The following is a 19,673-nucleotide window of genomic DNA, read 5'->3' as shown; positions in this document are numbered from 1 at the left end:
CCCCCCAAAATAAAGTCTGACACTGTTTCCACTGTTTTCCCATCTATTTCCCATGAAGTAATGGGACCAGATGCCATGATCTTTGTTTTCGGAATGTTGAGCTTCAAGTCAACCTTTTCACTCTCTTCTTTCATTTCCATCAAGAGGCTTTTGAGTTCCTTGTCACTTTCTGCCATAAGGGTGGTGTCATCTGCATATCTGAGGTTATTGATATTTCTCCCAGCAGTCTTGATTCCAGCTTGTGCTTCTTCCAGCCCAGCGTTCCTCATGATGTACTCTGCATAGAAGTTAAATAAGCAGGGTGACAATATACAACCTTGACGTACACCTTTTCCTATTTGGAACCAGTCTGTTGTTCCATGTACAGTTCTGACTGTTGATTCCTGACCTGCATACAGGTTTCTCAAGAGGCAGGTCAGGTGGTCTGGTATTCCCATCTCTTTCAGAATGTTCCACAGTTTATTGTGATCCACACAAAGTCTTTGGCATAGTCAATGAAGCAGAAATAGATGTTTTTCTGGAACTCTCTTGCTTTCTCCATGATCCATCGGATGTTGGCAATTTGATCTCCGGTGCCTCTGCCTTTTCTAAAACCTGCTTGAACATCTGGAAGTTCACGGTTCACATATTGCTGAAGCCTGGCTTGGAGAATGTTGAGCATGACTTTACTAGCACGTGAGATGAGTGCAACTGTGCGGTAGTACTTTACAAATTTGATTATTTTTTGAAGCGTCACCATACATCATAAATCTGGGCATCTATGATGTATTTGACTCTTGCAATTAATGTTGCTTTGATATAAATTTCCTAGCTTTAGAAAATGGAAGCCTGTTACTATGGGGTTGTGACATGTTAGACATGTTAAACATTGCAAACTTTTAACACTTTATTCTCTCTTACTTTATAGTGAAAGATGTCCTAATCAGGAATTGTCATTTCTCCAAGGAAATGTTTGCATTTGGGGGGAATACACACAATCTCAGACTGAGTACCAGCAGTGTTTATTGCTACTGATTATTCTTTCTAGGCTTCCTATATTTATTTTTACCTAGTACTGCTAGTGTGACGTACAACTATAAAGTATAATTCAGTTGGTGGTGATTTTCAGGAATTATTTAAATAATGTCTTATTTGACAAGTGAATAAAAACTATGAAAATCACATCATTAGTTATCATTTAAAATTTTATTTGCAGATTAAAATATACTTGATAATATTTTATGGATGCAGAAGATTACAACATGCAGCTTACTAATTGTTCAAGATAAATGATAAATTTTCAAGGCAAGCTAAGTGTGATGGTTAAATGTGTCAGCTTGACGGATACCTAGATGATTGGTTCACCATTATTTGTTTCTGTGAAAGCGTGTTTTGAAGTTTATATTTTTCCAGTTCAGTTCAGTCGCTCAGTCGTGTCCCTCTTTGCGACCCCATGAATCACAGCACACCAGGCATACCTGTCCATCACCAACTCCCGGAGTTCTCTTAAACTCATGCCATCGAGTCGGTGATGCCATCCAGCCATCTCATTCTCTGTCGTCCCCTTTTCTTCCTGCCCCCAATCCCTCCCAGCATCAGAGACTTTTCTAGTGAGACCCATAATGTAGATGGGCCTCTTATCAATCAGAGGCCTGATGAGAAAAAGGCTGTTTCCACCTCAAACCACAGCATCAACTTTCTCTTTGGTCTTGAACCTGGTGGCCTACAACCTGATTTTGGATTTCTACAGCTCCATAATCTCCTGAGGGAATTCCTTAAAATAAATCTTGCTCTGTCTCAGTTTAGCTAAATTGCATTTTATTTTTTGTGGAGATGGAAATTGTGAGTGGTAAATTTGAACATTTTGGTTAAGAGATTTCTCAATAATGAATTGTAGCTATGGTCTTTAAAAGCTCATGGTGATCTTAAGTTTACTAAAGGTCTTTTGTATTGTATGAACAGTTTCACAGCCGTGCTATTTATACTTCATTTTATCATAAATATACTGTGTTTTTAATGTGTATTAAATGTGTGTATATGTGTATTTCTGGTAAAATGATTTTTCATATGCTGATACTGTTTACTTCCATCCATAAGTGTATTTAAAATACAAATTACATTGCATTTGCAAAAAGCTTATGTAATATAGTTGACTTCCTAGGTATAGTAACCTATAGAATAATCTTTCTTAAATTCTAAAAAAGTTCATGTAACAAAAATAGGTCATTTACTAATATACTATCAGAAATTAACTATCTTTTAGTGTATGAAATGCAATATCAAAGGCTAGTTTTAAAATATCACTGTCCAAACTACCTCCTACCTTTGCAATTAGAAAACATCTTTTTCTTTTTCCTATGTGGCCACTCTTTTCTTAAGTAGTTTATAGTAATAGTTATACTAGTTTTTTTTGTTGTTGTTGTAATCATGGGATTTCCCTGTTGGCTTGGTGGTAAGGAATCTGCCTGCTGTGGGCAATAGGGGAGACTTGGGTTCGATCCCTGGGTAGGGAGGATCACCTGGAGAAGGGGATATTCCAGTGTTCTTGCCTGGGAAATCCCTTGGACAGAGGAGGCTGGGAGACTGCCCTCCACGGTGTCACAGAGCCACAGCTGAGCGACTACTTAGTAATCATGAGAGATGTAACAAGAATGCTTACATTATGTTTTTGTGTTCTGATTATGGTGCTACAGTTGAAAGTATGATGTCAGGTCCCATTGTTACCTTAATACTAAAAGAGCTCTTTGAAAATATTCCAAACAATGGTTGTTATTATATTGAAAGTATGCTAGTTACCAATGTTAATTGTTAATTGTTTGAAGTTATGCTAGTTTTTTTTCACTTTGAAAAAAATAAAGTATATTTTTATTTCTGTGAAAATATATCAGTGTTTTGTGGTTTTCTAGAAACAAAAATTTGTTGTCTTTTGTGATTTCTGGAACAAAATTTACTCACTTGGAAAATACAAAAACAAAATAAGCTATGGCTTTGAAAATTATCATCCAGAACTTTTCCCAGAGATGATTTTTGATGTACTTTTTTGTTTTTATAAAGCATTTCATGATTTCAAGGTATATGAAGGCAGGACAAATCGCATTCTGGGAGTTTTGATATGTTTTATAGGCTTCTACATTTTAAAGAGATTTCTCCACTATTTTGTTGGTTTTCCACTTTCTAATTGTTTATTATATCTTTATCATTTAGGTCCATACTGAGAAAGTATGTAGCATACTGGATTCCACAATAATGTGCTGTAAGATGTCGCTGTTTGCGTTTTTACTAATAACGTTAAAACAAATCTTGGATTCAAGTTTAGTGTAGAAAATAACAAATTTAAAGTAATAAAAACACAAAATACACAGTTTTGGAGATTATAAGTGTCTGCTTATTATAATAGATTTTACTGTGACTAAACGTTTATGCTGTTCAACAATTACCTGTTTATGCCGTTTTCTTAAAACAGCGAATTACGGTATGTCTATTTAAGAATATTTAAACTTTTATCAGTAGGCTTACGAATCTTCAAACACAAGGTACACACGTAGTCAATCACACATTAAACATTGTTAACTGAAACGTGCAAAATCACAGAAAGTTTAATCCTTTTCCACATGACATTCAAGTCATTTAGGCTCTACGAATAATTTTATAAAGATGAAATGGCTTAATAGTTGTTCTAGAATAAGCCGCCTTCTCTTGCCCACACCCAGAGTGGCATGCCTATTTTCATTTTATTACAAATATTTTCTTTTCAAACAAAGATAGAGTGGGTTACTAAATTTTCTTCTCTAGCTACAAGAAAACAATTTACTTCAGGCGGGGTTTCACAATTCCAGACATCTAAGCAGGCAGCTGGGCCAGGATCCGCACGGGGACGCGATAAGTCTCTGGGTAAAACCAGATCCGGCCAGGTGTGAAGCGGCCGTCTTTCCGCGGGGTCGATGAACGGCGGCCCTGCGTGGACTTTACGATCTGAGTGGCAGCAGTGGCCCGTGAGCGGCAGCGGCGGACGGGAACGCGGAGGAGGAGGAAATAACGTTGTTATATGGCCCGCCGCAGACCCTACCGCCGACCGTGCCGCGAGGCCATAGGGCTCTTGGGTTGGGGGGCCCGAAAGGCTTCAATACGAGACGCCGAAGGACCAACTTGGTAGAGACAAGGGGGCCTGTCTACCCTTCCGCATTTTCCTGGGTCTCTCTCCCGGGTGGTGACGTGACGTGCTGACGGCGGGCCTGTGCCGGAGAGTTGGGCCGCTTTTTGTCAGCTCTGAATCGGCTCCTCCTCCCTTCCTCCGCCCTCCCTACAAGTAGGAGCCCGGCCCAGTGCTCCAGAGAAAGGCAGGCCTGCATCACCCGCCGCTGTCACCGGCCGCCCGCACCCGGTTCTGGTGAGTCTGGAGCGCGGCTGAGGCCGCGGGGCCTAGTTCGAGTGGGAGGTCTGGTCCCGGCCTAGGCGGTGGCGCGCGTGACTTCCTTCAGTGCTAGGCCGCGCGGCGTCGTTTTCGGCACCGAGTAGTCACCAAGGAGGCCGCAGTTACGCCAGGGGAGGAGCGCGGCGGCGAAGGCGCGCTCCGCAAACGGGCGGGAGTTGGGGAAGAGTTGCCCGGTGGCCAGGGATACAGCCGAGGGACTCTAGGTCGGCGACGAGTTCTTCCAGTGCACTGCGCGGGGGCTAGGCCTAGCAAGGAGGCGATGGTTGCCAGCGTGAGGTGAACGCCGCAGGCCAGACGGTCAGATTTTCGCTATGTAAATATCAACAAGGGGGGCAAAGGGGGACAAGATGGTGCCGAATCTACGCCTGTTGGTTGCAGGGACGGTTGCAGGGAGGGAGAGCCGCCATTTTGAGTGCGGCCTCAGAAGAGAAAATTTCTTTACGGCCCATGAAGGGGGATTGTAGAGCGGGCGGCTGCGGCGGCTCTGGTGTCGGGCCGGAGGCCAGGCACGGCGGCGTTTGCACGCGGAGTGGCCGTGCTTGCTCCTGGAAGCGGCCATTCCTTTTGTCGCCGTGATGGACGCTCGGGCTCATGGCCCTCGGCTGCAGCGCCACCTTCCTGCGTTGTTTGCCGTAGCCCGTTGCCTGGCTGGCTGCTTCCGCTGTGTTTTGACTGAAGCGCCAGTAGCCCGACCCTGCGACTTAACGCTCTGGTTTGTAGTTTCCCGAGGGCAGTTAAACCCAATGGCTGTCCAGGCTCCTGGGCTCATAAAGACAAGTGACAATCTCAGAAATTTTGTTTTTACTTAAGTACATGACTCTTAGGGGTGCCTTCCATGCAGTTTTCCAAAATTTGCCTCCCATTTTCAATAATATAAATTAAATTTGATGGGGGTGGGAAGGGCTCACTAATTTTTGTGTCACAAGATGCACATTGCTGGAAAGCAAAGTTTGAAGTCTTTTTTTTTCCTTAACTTGGAAACTTACTGGAAAACTGCGTTTAAGCGGTTGGTGCTGATTTTGTACTATATGTTAAACTTTGGAAATAGGATTTTCTTATGGAAGTACAATAAAATGTGATGCAGTGTTTACAGGTTCTTGTAGTTTCCTGTTTAGAGTTTGCTTTATTTGAAAAGTTTTGTATGTTAGAGTTCATGGTATGCCGGTTTATTGGTAAAATGAAACGCATGTGAACTTGCTGTGTACTATGTAAAGATTGATAAAGTTTGTAAAATGAGATGATGCTTGCAAGAGTTCACTGGTAGACCTTCATAGGAATACGAAGCCCTCGTTTGCAACTTTAGAAAGGGGTTCCTGAGGTAAGAGGCTGTCTGTTTTCAAAGGTGCTTGCTGAAAATGTGTGGAACTTAACTAGGTGAGTTAGGAGTGGGAAAAGGGCAGATGTTAAGTATGAACCTATTCAGAAGACACCGCAAATTACTTTGATCAGAGTGGATGGTGTAAGTAGGCGAGTACTGGAAATTGAGATTAGAAAAGGTAGATTCATTCTAAACTTGCAGGCTGATGGAACACTTATGCTGTCCTTCATGTTCTGACTCCAATCACTGCAGAACTATTAAAAGTTGAGAAGTAATGGAAACTGGTAGTAGGTTGATCAGTGTTTTCGTTAGTAGAAAAATTACTGAGTACTGCTGCTTTTTTATTTCATCTCTCCTTAGCATCTTTTTTTTTCTGTCCTAAGTTACAGCACCAATTAACGTTTGGCTCAGAAATAGGCTTCTGTAGCGAACAAAATTTTTCCTAACTGGTTGAAAATTACAGGAATAGTTTGGTCAGTTTAAAAACAAGAGTAATTCCTAAGAGCACAATGAATGACCGTCATATAGCCTTGTGCAAACTTTCTTCCCACTGGTGAAAGCAACTCCATTTATGAAAACTCTTCTCTCAACTAAGCTTTAAGGCTCGTATATTAATTTATGAATGTTCTAGGTGCAGGTTTCAGAAAACATGTTTTCTAGACTTGCAACAATGGTGTACCTTCCATAAGAAAGACTATCACATTTATCATGAACTGTCATGTTTAGAAAATTTTAGAAACTCAACTGAAGGAGACAGATGGGAGCGGGTTGCTAATATAGCCTAGTTGTTGAGTTGTGAAGAACAAACATAAATTGTAGAAATAGCTGCGTTATATCTTGACAGCTAGGAAACAACTCTTAAGAAGATAGAACTGTATGCTGCACAGTACAGCAACAGCAGATGTTCCAGTAGAGCAACAATGAATGTTCAACATTAAGAGTATGTTAGACTCATATGGCAAGCCACTCCAGTACTCTTGCCTAGAAAATCCCATGGACGGAGGAGCCTGGTGGGCTGCAGTCCATGGGATCGCTACGAGTCAGACATGACTGAGCGACTTCACTTTCACACATTGGAGAAGGAGGTGGCAACCCACTCCGGTGTTCTTGCCTGGAGAATCCAAGAGACGGGGGAGCCTGGTGGGCTGCCGTCTATGGGGTCACACAGAGTCGGACACGACTGAAGTGACTTAGCGGCAGCAGCAGACTCATATGTTTAATGGAGAAGATAGGTGAGTGTATTACTTAAAAGCATTTCCATTAGAAATTATTAAATATAAAATGTCTTTTGCTTAAAGGGGTAGACTTTGATTATAGGTAGAACATTTTATTAGCCAACTATTTCGATTGATGTATGTTTTTCAAATAGATGCAAATTTCCTTAAAAAAAAAAAACCAGTGCTTTTTGTGAATGCTTTCTCTGACCATGTTATAATTTATATGCTCACAAATTCATCTTTGCATTATTTGTGCTTATTGGCAGTAATAAACCTTTACAGAATTTTTTCAACTCAGTGTTTGAAATTTTGTTGAAATACTTAGGTGAGAAATGTTGATGGACATTTGATGTAAAAGTTTTGTTCTCTTCAACCTCATGCTTTTCATCTATTTCTGTGTAGGTTTTCATACATTTTTTTTTTTTTTTTTTTGCTGCAGGATATCTAGCCTAACATTCTGCTGATTCGTTTCTCCTTAAAATTTTCTTGGGTTCTCTAATCTTATAAAACTCATCATTTGTTTCTTTTTTATCCCCCGTTTTTCTGAATTCATTGTTTCCCAAATTACCAAACTGTTCCACAGTATATTAATTGGTGTATCACGTAAGTGTTTTGTGCTTCAGGAACTGTTCCTTGTTTGTCAGCTGTGGTTCTATCCCAGACCTAAATGTGGACTCTCCCTTGAGATCAGTCCTCTCTTGTTTCCTCCAGTCTTCTTCCCTGGCTTACTGTCCCTTATTATGCTTACACTCTTGCTTAAGTTTCTCACTTAGCTTTCCTAGTTGCTTGTTGAACGTCTCATTTGCTTTCTTGACACGCTTAACGTAACTACCATAAAATGTAATTTGACAAGTGACTTAGCAGCAGCAGCAGGTGCTCAGTATTATGAGTTGGAAGCCTGTTTCTCCATGGAATCTCTAAAACAACTCCTGCTTCTTGATTTCTGTTTGTGACTTTAGTTTTCCAGCCTTTCTTCTTTGTCACATAGAACGAAATAGACATCTTTAATTTCCTATTAAATCTATCGTATTTTAACTTTGATTCATATTTTGTTTTCTTTGAAACAGGTCATATTTGTGACAGAAAGATACTCATCCTTGTCTCCCTAGCAAAAGGATATGGCACACTGACATTATTTTAAATAAATGTTATTTTGGATGATTAAATGCAGAAATTTACATAAAGTTGAATAGCTTTGCAATTGAAATAAACTAGATTAACAGATACATTGTATTTTTGACAGGGGTATAAATAATAGGACATACTATGTCTACTTCAGGAAGGCACTTGGTTCAAATGGGAGCCAGGAGTAAACTTCCTTCCCTGCTCCACTCCCCTCCTACACTTCACCTGATAGAAATATAATGAAAGTGTTATTGGCTAAGCTGTGTGTGACTCTTTGCAACTCCTTGTACTATAGACTACCAGGCTGCTCTGTCCATGGGATTTCCCCACAAGTACAAGAGTGAGTTACCATGTCCTTTGGAACTTTTCCTGATCCTCAGATCGAACCCCCATCTCCCACATTGCAGGAGCATGTTTTACTGTCTGAGCCACCAGGAACGCTGATAAGAAAAAAGGTAGTCCATTATTCTTAGTATTTACCAGTGGTGGTGATAATTTAGTTGCTAAGTCATGTCTGACTTGGCGACTCCATGGACTGTAGCCTGTCAGGCTCCTCTGTCCATGGGATTCTTCAGGCAAGAATAGTAGGCAAGAAACTTACTGTAGTGGGTTGCCATTTCCTTCTTCAAGGGATCTTCCCAACCCCGGGATCAAACCCTGGTCTCTTGCATTCCAGGTAGATTATTTACCGACTGAGCTTTGAGGGAAGCCATATTTCTTTATATATTTATAAAATAAGTCCTTTTAAAGGATTCAGATAAACTGTTTTCTTCAGTCAATCTCAGTTTTTCCTCCAGAAGCAATTGATGTCCTTGACATTGTATACCCAAAAACAACGTCTGTGTTTTACACTTACTGAAAATGTGTCCCATTAAATATTTCATTTAGTATTATTTCATTTAAGTCACACAGTCACTTTATGCAGGACACTTAATGTTATGTAGATATCTGTATTAGTGGTTTTTGGAATGTGTTCCAGGAACCCCTGGGGATCTCACATTTTTTTAGGGTGTCATGAGAGAAAAACTTAACTGTTTTTCATAAAAATACTAAGAACTTAATTCTTTGTTCTTCTACAACTGCAGTGTGGTAGTGTGTAGTGGTGCTTTTCAGAGGCCAGTATGACCAGTTGTGTTTCAAAACAAATGAGGAAGTGGATAGGGGAATACAGCAGCCTCTCAAGCTGCATATTAGATTTATAGAAAATTCCGTTTTTCTGAAAATATTTTGGTACAGGTGTTACATTAGCATTATTAGTAAGTTATAGATTAGTTTAAAATGAAGTGTTGCTTAAACTTTGTATTTAACAGAATACTGGTCATGTGGAACTGCTTTTTAAAAAAAAAATATATATATATATAGGCTATTTGTCCTGTTCAGTGAATTGCTCATTTAAATTCATTTCCCATTGTTTGTCTTCCTCCAGTTCTATTATGCACTGTGTAAATTTAAGGCAACAGAGTTTCATGTACTATGAAAAGATTATCACAGTAAGTTCGTTGAGTACCAGTCATTTCGGATACATAGTTAAATAAGTGGAAAAAATATGTTTTCACTTGTGATAATACCTGTTACGATTTAGTCTCTTGACAACTTTCATATGTAACACACAGCATTTTTCAATTATGTTTGTCATGCTGTACGGTACATCCTTAGTACTTATTTATAAGTGGAAGTTTGTACTTTCTGACTCTCAGCCTTTGTCCCCTTTCCACTCCCCCAACCACTGCCTCTAGTAACCTCTGATCTGTTTTTCTGTGTTTGTTTCTTATAATTGACCTGCGACACTATATTAAATCGTTAATACACAATCTATATTTCTGCTTAATCATTACATTTCAGTGTGATCGTCACAGTAAGTCTTGTTACAGTCTGTTGCCACACAAAGATACTGCAGTTACTGATTTTGTTTCCCACTATATTAGTCGTGCTTATAATTCATTTATTTTGCAGCTGGAAGTTATTACCTCTTAGTCTCTCTTACCTGTTTGCTTCCTTTTTCCATCTTTCACCCATATAATTTTCTCTTTCTTCTCTGTCACTGCATTTTTTTTTAATGTTTGTTCATTTGTTTTTTTAGATCTCACATGTAAGTGAAATAACGCAGTATTTGTGATGTTTTACTAATTTTGATATTCTCTATGCTTATACATGTTGTCACAAATAGAAGTAGTTAATTCTATTCTTTTATATGGCTGATGTGCTACATCTTAATCCATTCATCATCTTAATCCATTCATCTGATGGTACAGTTAGATTCCTTTTATATTTGGCTGATTTAAATAATTCTGAAGTGAGCATAGGGGTATATGTATCTCCTCTAATTAGTGTTTTATTTTAATAAATATTTAGGAGTGGAATTGCTGGGTCTAATGCAGACCTATGTTTCATTTTTTGAAGAACCTTCATTCTTTTCTTCATGGTGGCTGTACTAGTTTATATTCCCATCAACAGTGCAAAAGTATTCACTTCTCTTCACATTCTTGCCAATACTTCTTGTCTTTTAGGTACCAGCCATTCTGATGGATGTGCTATATCATTGTAGTTTTGATTTCCTTTTCTCTAATAATTAGTGATGTTGAGCATTTTTTCATGTGTACGTTGATAGTATATGTTCTTTGGAAAAATGTCTATTCAGATTTTCTGCCCATTTTTTGATTGAGTAGTTTGTGGGTTTGGTTTTTTTTCTTCCTTTTTTTAGTGTGTGACTTTTTGTTTTTTTACTTTTAGACATTTACTCCTTATCAGGTATATACTTTGCAAATCTCTTATTCCATTTAGCTATGGACCTTTTCATTTTTTGATAATTTTCCTTTGCTGTGCAAAAGCTTAATGGTGTAATGTCATTCCAGATTTGTTTCTTTTTACTTACCTTATGAGAGAAAACATGTATATAAATACTAACAACAGTGTCAAAGTCCTTACTCCCTGTGCTTTCTTCTGGAATCTTTATGGTTTCATGTCTTACTTTTAGATCTTTAAAAGTACTGAGGTTTTGTTTTTGTGCATAATGTGAGAGAGTAATCCACTTTGATTGTTTTGAATGTAGTTGTGCAGTTTTCTCAACGGTTTTTATGAAAGAGACTCTCTTTCCCCAATTGTATTATTCTTGCAGTTATAGATTAATCACATAAACAGGGCCAATTCCCTTGTATGTAACTGTTTTATTTAACTTGCTTGTTTATATTTACTTATTTGGCTGTACCAGGACTTAGAACTTACAACTGTAGTTGTACCACCTGGTATCTTTTGTGTGGCATATGAACTCTTGGTTGCAGCATGTGGGATCTAGTTCTTTGACCGGGATTGAATATGGGTTCACTGCGTTGGGAGCGTGGAGTCTCAACCATTGGACAATGAGGGAAGCCCCATGATTTGTTTTTGATACTATGTTTTTGTCTTTAACTTTTACTATTTTAACTTGTGGTGTTTTCCTCTTTAGGTTTATTCTTTATGAGACTCTGTCTGCATCTTTGACTTGGGTGCCCACATTAGGGAAGTTTTCAGCTGTTAGCTCTTCAAATATGTTCTCTGCGCTCTTTCTCAGTCTCTTCTGGGACTACCTGTAATGTAAATATCAGCACACTTGAAGTTATCCAGCATGACTCTTTTGAGTTATCCTTATTTGTTTTCATTCCTTTTTCTTTTTTCAGTTCAGCATGAGTGATTTGCACTAGTTTCTTCCAGCTCATTAATTTCTCTGTATCATCTAATCTGTTGTTGATTCTTTCTATTGTATTATTGTTTGGTCATTGTTTATATTTCGTAGCTGTTAAAAACTTGTGACATCTCACTTGTCCATCTGTTTTTCTTCCAAGTTGTTTGATCATCTTTGTGATCATTTCCTTGGGTCTTAATTGAGTATTTTGCTTGTCTCCAATTTGTCTAGTTCCCCTTGCGGTTTTATTTCAATGCCTGTGGCAGTTTGGTTATGTTCCCTGACTTTGGATAAGTGGACTTTTTTAGGAGATACTCTGTGCCTCCCAGCAGAGCTGACTCCTCTCGAGTTACAAGGACTATGTGCTGTATGCATATTCCCAGTATGGGCTATATGAGTCCTTTTGTTATGCCAGGGTGACTGCTATGGGTCATCTGGTAGGAACGCTTGCCTCAGGTCTGGTTGTTTGCCAGGCTCTGCCTTATACAGTAACAGCTGGGTACTCATAGGTGTGTCTGGTTTTATAGGGGCATCTGGCTGTGGAATGTTAGCAGGTCTTGGGGTTGGTGCTGGTCCAGTAGTGGGCAGAACTGAATCCTTGGTCTCTGGTAGTAGAGCTTTAGGTGTCCTGGAAATGGTGTTGGCAGGCCCTGGTCTGGATGGCTGGCTCTGAAATCCCTTGGGGTTCCCAGTCTGTGGTTTCATGCTAAGTGCCGATGCACTTGTATTTGGAGTCAGTTTCCAGGACAGCTGTAGGCTCACGAATAGCTGTAGGCAACTGGTCTCCTGATTGTGGGGCTCTGTCCCCTCCTAGCTAGTTCCTTAACATGGAACTTCCAAGTACTGGTTGTGCCAGACTGGTGGACAATCCAGGTCCTGGTGCTAATAATCTCGAAGGAGGTTTTCAGAATGATGCTTCTTGCCAGCACCACTACTGCATGGTAGAACAAAGCTCCCTAAAATGGGTGCCTCTGGTGACTGTGTCTCCAGATTGAGCGCTCATTTGGCTCCTGCCTTTCTGGGGGAGTGTCCCAAGATTAGGTATCAGCAGGCTGTTCTGACCTAGGTGTCTTTCAAACTCTGAAACTACTGCTTATGTTTGTGCCTTTTAAGAAGGGAGTGTATTTTCTATAGCCCTATGGGTCTCCTTAAAGTAAGGCCCACTGGCTTTCAAAGGCAAGTATCCTGGGTACTTTTACTCCCAGCGCAAGAGTCCTTGGCTGTGAGCCTGATGTGGTGCTTCAATTCTTTCTTCCTTGGTTCTGCAGTTGTGATTATCCTGACACTTCTGTATCACCTATTTAGGGTTATGTGTAGGTCTTGACTTTTCTGTATATCCACCCCTTCTCCCTTGTTTTTTCATACTTCTTAATTTATATATTTAGTTGTGGAAGCTAATCATTCAGTTTTTCTTATCAATACTTGTTCTGTAAATACATAAAATTTTGGAGTGTCTGTAAGAGGAGCTGAGGGTCTTCCTACTCCTCCTCCTTGGCTACCTTCCATTGACACATTTTTCTTAATGATTTTAAAGTTTTAATTTTATGTTTGTGTAACAGTGATTTGCTGATTGATTATACTGCAGATAATCTTCTTTCAGTTTGTGAGTTTTCTTTTAGCTTTGTTTCTACCGTATTTTGCTGAGTGGAACTTAATATGAGATAATTTTAAAGAAATCTTGGGTGACCTATGTTTTTTCTATCTTCAATAAATTTCCTGTCACAACTCTTTAAAGTTTCCTTTTAAAAAAGTATGTATAGATTATTAGCATATCTAGAATATTTTTTTGTTATTTTTATGTTAGATTCTGTTATTATTTTTTTTTAATGTAGTAACCTTTCTGCCACTGATTTGTAATTCAATTCAAGTATATTTAAAGTTCCTTTAGTTTGGTGCCCTTGATCTGTTCATATCTGTTCACAATGTTTTTAAAACTAACTTTGTTAAAAAATCTTAGTATACATTCTCTCCAGAATTGTTTAGTTGTCTTTCTCCTTTAGGTTTTTTAATTGAAAAAATTACTAGTTTTTTGTATTTGCAACAAATTTATAGTGTATATGAGCACATGTATACCTTTAATGAAAGTGATTTGTCTGTTTCCATCAGTTCAGTTCAGTCGCTCAGTCATGTCCGACTCTTTGTGACCCAACAGACTGCAGCATGCCAAGCTTCCCTGGCCATCACCAATTCTCGGAGCTTGCTTAAACTCATGTTCATCTAGTTGGTAATGCCATCCAACCATCTCATCCTTTGTCATCCCCTTCTCCTGCCTTCAGTCTTTCCCAGCATCGGGGTCTTGTGAGTCAGTTCTTTCTTCAGGTGGCCAAGTATTGGAATTTCAGCTTCAGCATCAGTCCTTCCAATGAATATTCAGGACACATTTCTTGATGCTGGGAAAGACTGAAGACAGGAGAAGGGGATGACAGAGGATGAGATGGTTGGATGGCATCACCAAGTAGCTGAACAAACATGAGTTTAAGCAGGCTCCAGGAGTTGGTGATGGACAGGAAAGCCTGTCAAGCTGCAGTCTGTTGGGTCTCAAAGTCGGATAATGTAGTTATACATATATTATACGTTATCCCCCCCATACCTGTAGCTCAAACAGGGTAAAGAATCTGCCTGCAACACAGGAGACCAGGATTAGATCCCTGGGTCGGGAAGCTCCTCTGGAGAAGGGAATGACAGTATGCTTGCCTGGAGAATTCAGTGGACAGAGGAGCCTGTAGGGCTACAGTCTATGGGGTTGCAAAGAGTCAGACTTGACGGAGCGACTCACACACACACACTTTGATTAAACGTATGTTCCCTTTCTCTTCAGCTCCCTCCTCTTCTCCATCCCATCCCTCTAGGCTATCACATAGCACCAGGTTGAGTTCCCTGTGTTATGCAGGAGGTTCACACTAGCTATCTTGTTTTATACAGGGTAGTGTGTACATGTCAGTGCTACTCTCTCAATTCATCCGAACCCCTGCTTTGTCCATGCTCTACACCTGCGTCTTCATTCCTTCCTTGCAGATGGGTTCATCAGTTCCTTTTTCTACATTCCATACGTATGTGTTAATATACAATACTTGTTTTTCTCTTTCTGACTTACCTTGCTGTGTGTAACAGGCTCTAGGTTCATCCATCTCACTAGAACTGACTGAAATTCATTCTTCATGGATAAGTAGTATTCCACTGTGTATACGTCACAAATCTTCTTTATCCATTCATCTGTCAGTGGACATCTGGGTTGCTTCCAAGTCCTAGCTACTGTCAGTATTGCTTCAATAAACATTGGGGTACATGTGTCTTTTAGATGTGGTTTTCTCAGGATATATTCCTAGTAGTGGGATTGCTGGGTCATATGATAAATTTATTTTTACTCTTTAAAGGAGTCTTTACTGTTCTCCCTAGTGATGTTAACAGTTTACATTTCCACCAATAATACAGGAGGGTTCCCTTTTCTCCATACCTTGCCCAACATTTACTATTTGTAGATTTTTTTGATAATGGCCATTCTGACTGGTGTGAGGTGATGGCTCAGTGTAACTTTGATTTGCATTTCCCTAATCATGAGTGATGTTGAGTATTTTTTTCATGTGTTTATTAGTCCTCTGTAGGTCTTTTTTTGAAGAAATGTCTGTTTAGGTCTCTGCTCCCCATTTTGTGTGTGTGTGTATTGTTTTTCTGATACTGACCTATATTAGGTGCTTCATGTATTTTGGAGGTTAATTCTTTGCCAGTTGCTTCATTTGAAATTATTTTCTTCCATTTTAGGATTCTTTTTTAATCTTATTTATTGTTTCCTTTGCTGTCCAAAAGCTTTTAATTAGGTCCCATCTGTTTATTTTGTTTTTATTTCCATTACTCTAGGAGCTGGGTCGAAGAAGATATTGCTATGATTTATGTCAAAGAATGTACTGGTTATGTTTTCCTCTAGCCTTACATTTAGGTCTTTAAATCCATTTTGAGTTTATCTTAGTGTATAATGTTAGGGAAATTCCCCTGGAGAAGGAAGTGGCAACCCACTCCAGTGCTCTTACCTGGGAAACCCGATGGACAGAGGAGCCTGGCAGGCTACAATCCATAAGGTCACAAAGAGCTGGACATGACTGAGCAACTGACACTAAGTAACTAAATGGTATTAGGAAAGGTTCCAGTTTCATTATTTAACATGTGTCTGTCCAGTTTTCCCAGCACCACTTACTGAAGTGGCTGTCATTTCTCCATTGTATGTTGTTGCCTCTTCTGTCAAAGATAAGGTGTGTGGATTTATCTCTGGACTTTCTTTTTCCATCGATCTATATTTCTGTCTTTGTTCCAGTACAATATTGTCTTGGTAATTGTAGTTTTGTAGTATAGTCTGAAGTCAGGAAGATTGCTTCTTCCAGTTCCATTCTTCTTTCTTAAGATTGCTTTGCTGTTTGGGATCTTTTGTGTTTCCATGCAATTTGTGAAATTATTTGTTCTAGGTCTGTGAAAAATGACATTAGTAGTTTGATCGGGATTATACTGAATCCAAAGATTGCTTGGGGTAGTGGAGTCATTTTCACAATATTGATGCTTCCAGTCAGGAACATCATATATCTGTGTTTGTGTCATCTTTGATTTCTTTGATCAGTATTTTAAAGTTCTCTGCATACAAGTCTTTTGTGTCTTTAGGTAATTCCTAGGTGTTGTGTTTTTGTTTCAGTGGTAAATGAGATTGATTCCTTAATTTCCTTTTCTGAATTTTATTGATAGTGTTAGGAATGCAAAGGGTTTCTTTGTGTTAATTTCATACCCTGTGACTTTACTCTATTCACTGATTAGCTCTAGTAATACTCTGATGGATGGTGGTCTTGTAGATTGAGTTTAGGAATGTTCCTTCTTTCACAGTTTTCTCGGTGAGTTTGAGCAGGATAGGTGTTCGCTCTTCTCTAGAAATTTCATCAGGTTCTCCTCTGAATCGTTTTGGCCCTGCCTTCTCAGGAGCGGGAAGGAGGGGGTGGATTTTTTATCAGTTTTGATGTCAGTGCTTGTGATTGGGTTGTTCATAATTTCTCCTGCTTCTGGGCTCATTCTTGGAAAGTTATACTTTTCTAAGAATTTATCTGTGTCTTTGAGTTTGTCCATTTTATTGGCATAAAGCTGCTGATAGTAGTCTTTTATGATTCTTTGTGTTTCTACATTGTTGTAATTTTTCATGCTAATTTTGATTTTAGTCTTTACCATTTTTTTCTTTATGAGTGTGGCTAATGGTTTGTCAATTTGGTTTATCATCTCAGAGTGCCAGCTTTTAGTTTTACTGATCTTTGCTGTTATCTCCTGCCTTTATTTTTCATGTATTTCTGCTTTGAATTTTATGACCTTTTACTAACTGGTTTTTTTAAATTCTTTTTCTAGTTGCTTTAGGTGTCAGGTTAAGTTGTTTGATGTTTTTCTTATTTGTTGAGATAGACATATTAATATTGTTGTAAACTTTTCTCTTAGCACTGCTTTTGCTGCGTCCCATAAGTTTTTCCAGTAGTCATGTATGGATGTGAGAGTTGGGTTGTAAAGAAACCTGAGTACCAAAGAATTGATGCTTTTGAACTGTAGTGCTGGAGAAGACTCTCGAGAGTCCCTTGGACTGCACGGAGATCAAACCAGTCAGTCCTAAAGAAAATCAGTTTTGAATGTTCATTGGAAGGACTGACGCTGAAGCTGAAACTCCAAAACTTTGGCCACCTGATGTGAAGTACTGATTCATTAGGAAAGACCCTGATGCTGGGAAAGATTGAAGGCAGGAGGAAAAGGAGACGACAGAGGATGATATGGTTGGATGCCATCACAGACTCGATGGAAATGAGTTTGAGAAAGTGCTGGGAGTTGGTGATGTAAAAGGAAGCCTGGCAGTCCATGGGGTCGCAAAGAATTCTACATGACTGAGCAACTGAAATAGGTTTTGCGTTGTTATGTTTTCATTGTCATTTGTTTCTGGGTTGTTTTTTTTTTTTTTCATTTCCTCAGTGACATCTTATTCACAGGCCTGTTGTTTGGTCTACATTAGTTTGTATTTTTTACACTTTCTTTCCCATGTTTGATACCTAATCTTACAAGCTTTGTGGTCAGAAAAAGTGCTTGATATGGTATCAGTTTTTTTTACATTTACCAAGGCTTGACTTGTGGCCCAGGATGTGATCTATTACTGGAGAATATTCTGTGTGCATTTGAGAAAACAGTTGAATCTCCTTTTTTTTGAAATGAAGTGTCCTATAAATATTAATTAGGTCCATCTGGTTCAATATATCATGTAAAGCTTGTGTTGTCTTACTAATTTTCTGTCTGGATGATCTGTCCATTGGTGTGAGTGAGGTATAAGTGTTAGTCTTTCAGTTGTGTCCAACTCTATGATCATGGACTGTAGCACATCAGGCTTCTCTGTCTGTGGAATTCGCCAGACAAGAATACTGGAGTGGATAGCCATGTCCTCCTCCAGGAGATGTTCCCAACCCAGGGATCAAACCCAGGTCTCCTGCATTACAGGTGGATTCTGTCCTTTCTGAGGCACCATTTATATATTGAGATGTTTCTCTGTTGGATGCAAATGTAGTTATAATTGTTATATCTTCTTCTTGCATTGATCCCTTGGTCATTATATGTATGTCCTTCATTTCACAGCTTATTTTATCTGATATGACTACCATTATTCCTGCTTTCTTTTGATTTCTGTTGCATTAAATGTCTTTTTCCAGGCCCTCACATTCAGTGGGTCTCTACCAGAAACTAAAACTCTTAGAAGTAAACATAGGCAGAAACTCAGTGACATAAATCAAAGTAAGATCCTCCATGACCCATCTCCCAGAATAATGGAAATAAACAAGAGAGACCAAATTAAACGTAAAACTTTTTGCACAGCAAAGGAAACTATAAGCAAGGTAAAATGACAATGTTAGTAAGAAGAATGTCCTCATATTTCTTCTGTAACGTGTCCACACAGTGTGCTACTGCCAATTTACCTACTCAGAAAGTCCTCCAGTGTATACAGGAAGGTCTCTGCACTTGTTGTGTGCAGGGCATTGTCAGTTCAGACTCAGATCTTGCCTTACTCTAGCTTATATTGCTCCTAAATCTACAATTGCCCATAAAGTCCACAGTCTCAGGCTAATTGTGGTGATTTAATCCCCCGCATCTGCTGCTGCAGGAGTGAATTCCCTTCCTCCTCTTTGCTCACAGAGCCAGCCCCTGGTTTTCTGCTTGGTTTGTGGCATGCCTCTGCTTAGACTGCCCTCCAATATCTGTTCCTCATTCAGACTTAAGAGGGTGAAAGCAGCAACATATTAGGGTTCAGGTGCTCAACTGGACTGGGGAGAGTCAGGGGGACAGCAGACACAATTGTGTGTGTAGAGTATCTTCTGTGGCCAGGAACTGCCAAAAGTCACCATGGTCTGAGGTAGGTGGCTGACTTCCCAGGGGAGGAAGTTGCCTGCAGGTTGTGGGTCCCTCAGCAGAGTTGAGCCCCTCAGGCTCTGAGGAAAGTATGGGCAACAACTTGTGCTGCCTCACAGCTTGGTGACAGCTATGGCCACTAGGGTCAATATTGCAAACCTCTTGTTCTCCACCTCTGGCCCACACACTGGCTTTGCCAGTTGTCAGGTGGCCATGGAGGTAATCTCTCCTCTAGGATCATAATCTATAGCCCATATAGTCTTGCCTCTGTCACTCAAGGTGGATTTAGTGTTTCTACCTCTGGGGTCACAGTCCACAGCTGAGGCTCTACCACCTACAATATTCTTGAAGGTCGAGTCCTGCATTCTGCAAGCATGTGGAGTTAGAACATCCTCATGGCAATGATCTTTTGTCTCTCTGGAATGCCCAAGGTTTTCCCTGGATTCCATCAGCTGTGTCGTACTAGCCCCTCAGAATGTCCTCACAACAGCCAACCCCAGTCCTCTGCCTGGGGGTCTGAAGCCTGAGCTTGAGTACCTAGCTCAGGAATGC

General features: G+C 39.7%; 1 protein-coding gene and 1 pseudogene across 5 annotated transcripts in view; one reads left to right on the top strand and one right to left on the bottom strand.

Annotated features, from left to right (window-relative positions):
- Nucleotides 1–3,851: 3,851 nt before the first annotated feature.
- LOC129557942 (zinc finger Y-chromosomal protein) overlaps nucleotides 3,852–19,673 on the top strand; it is a 79,995-nt gene continuing 64,173 nt past the window's right edge. For 2 of the 5 annotated variants that reach the window (XM_088834461.1, XM_055428593.2), the window contains exon 1: nucleotides 3,852–4,366. The gene's annotated coding sequence lies outside the window, so the exon portion shown is untranslated. Of the gene's footprint in view, nucleotides 4,367–4,570; nucleotides 4,725–19,673 lie in introns of those variants that run through there. The other 3 variants (XM_088834460.1, XM_055428594.2, XM_055428595.2) reach the window with 2 other exon arrangements.
- LOC148773061 (uncharacterized) lies at nucleotides 4,513–5,180 on the bottom strand (annotated as a pseudogene).

This window comes from Moschus berezovskii, chromosome Y (assembly GCF_049115385.1).
Source record: "Moschus berezovskii isolate FMDL1 chromosome Y, NW_MosBer_1.0, whole genome shotgun sequence".
Classification (NCBI taxonomy): Eukaryota; Metazoa; Chordata; class Mammalia; order Artiodactyla; family Moschidae; genus Moschus; species Moschus berezovskii.
This window is presented reverse-complemented; position numbering and strand designations above follow the sequence as displayed.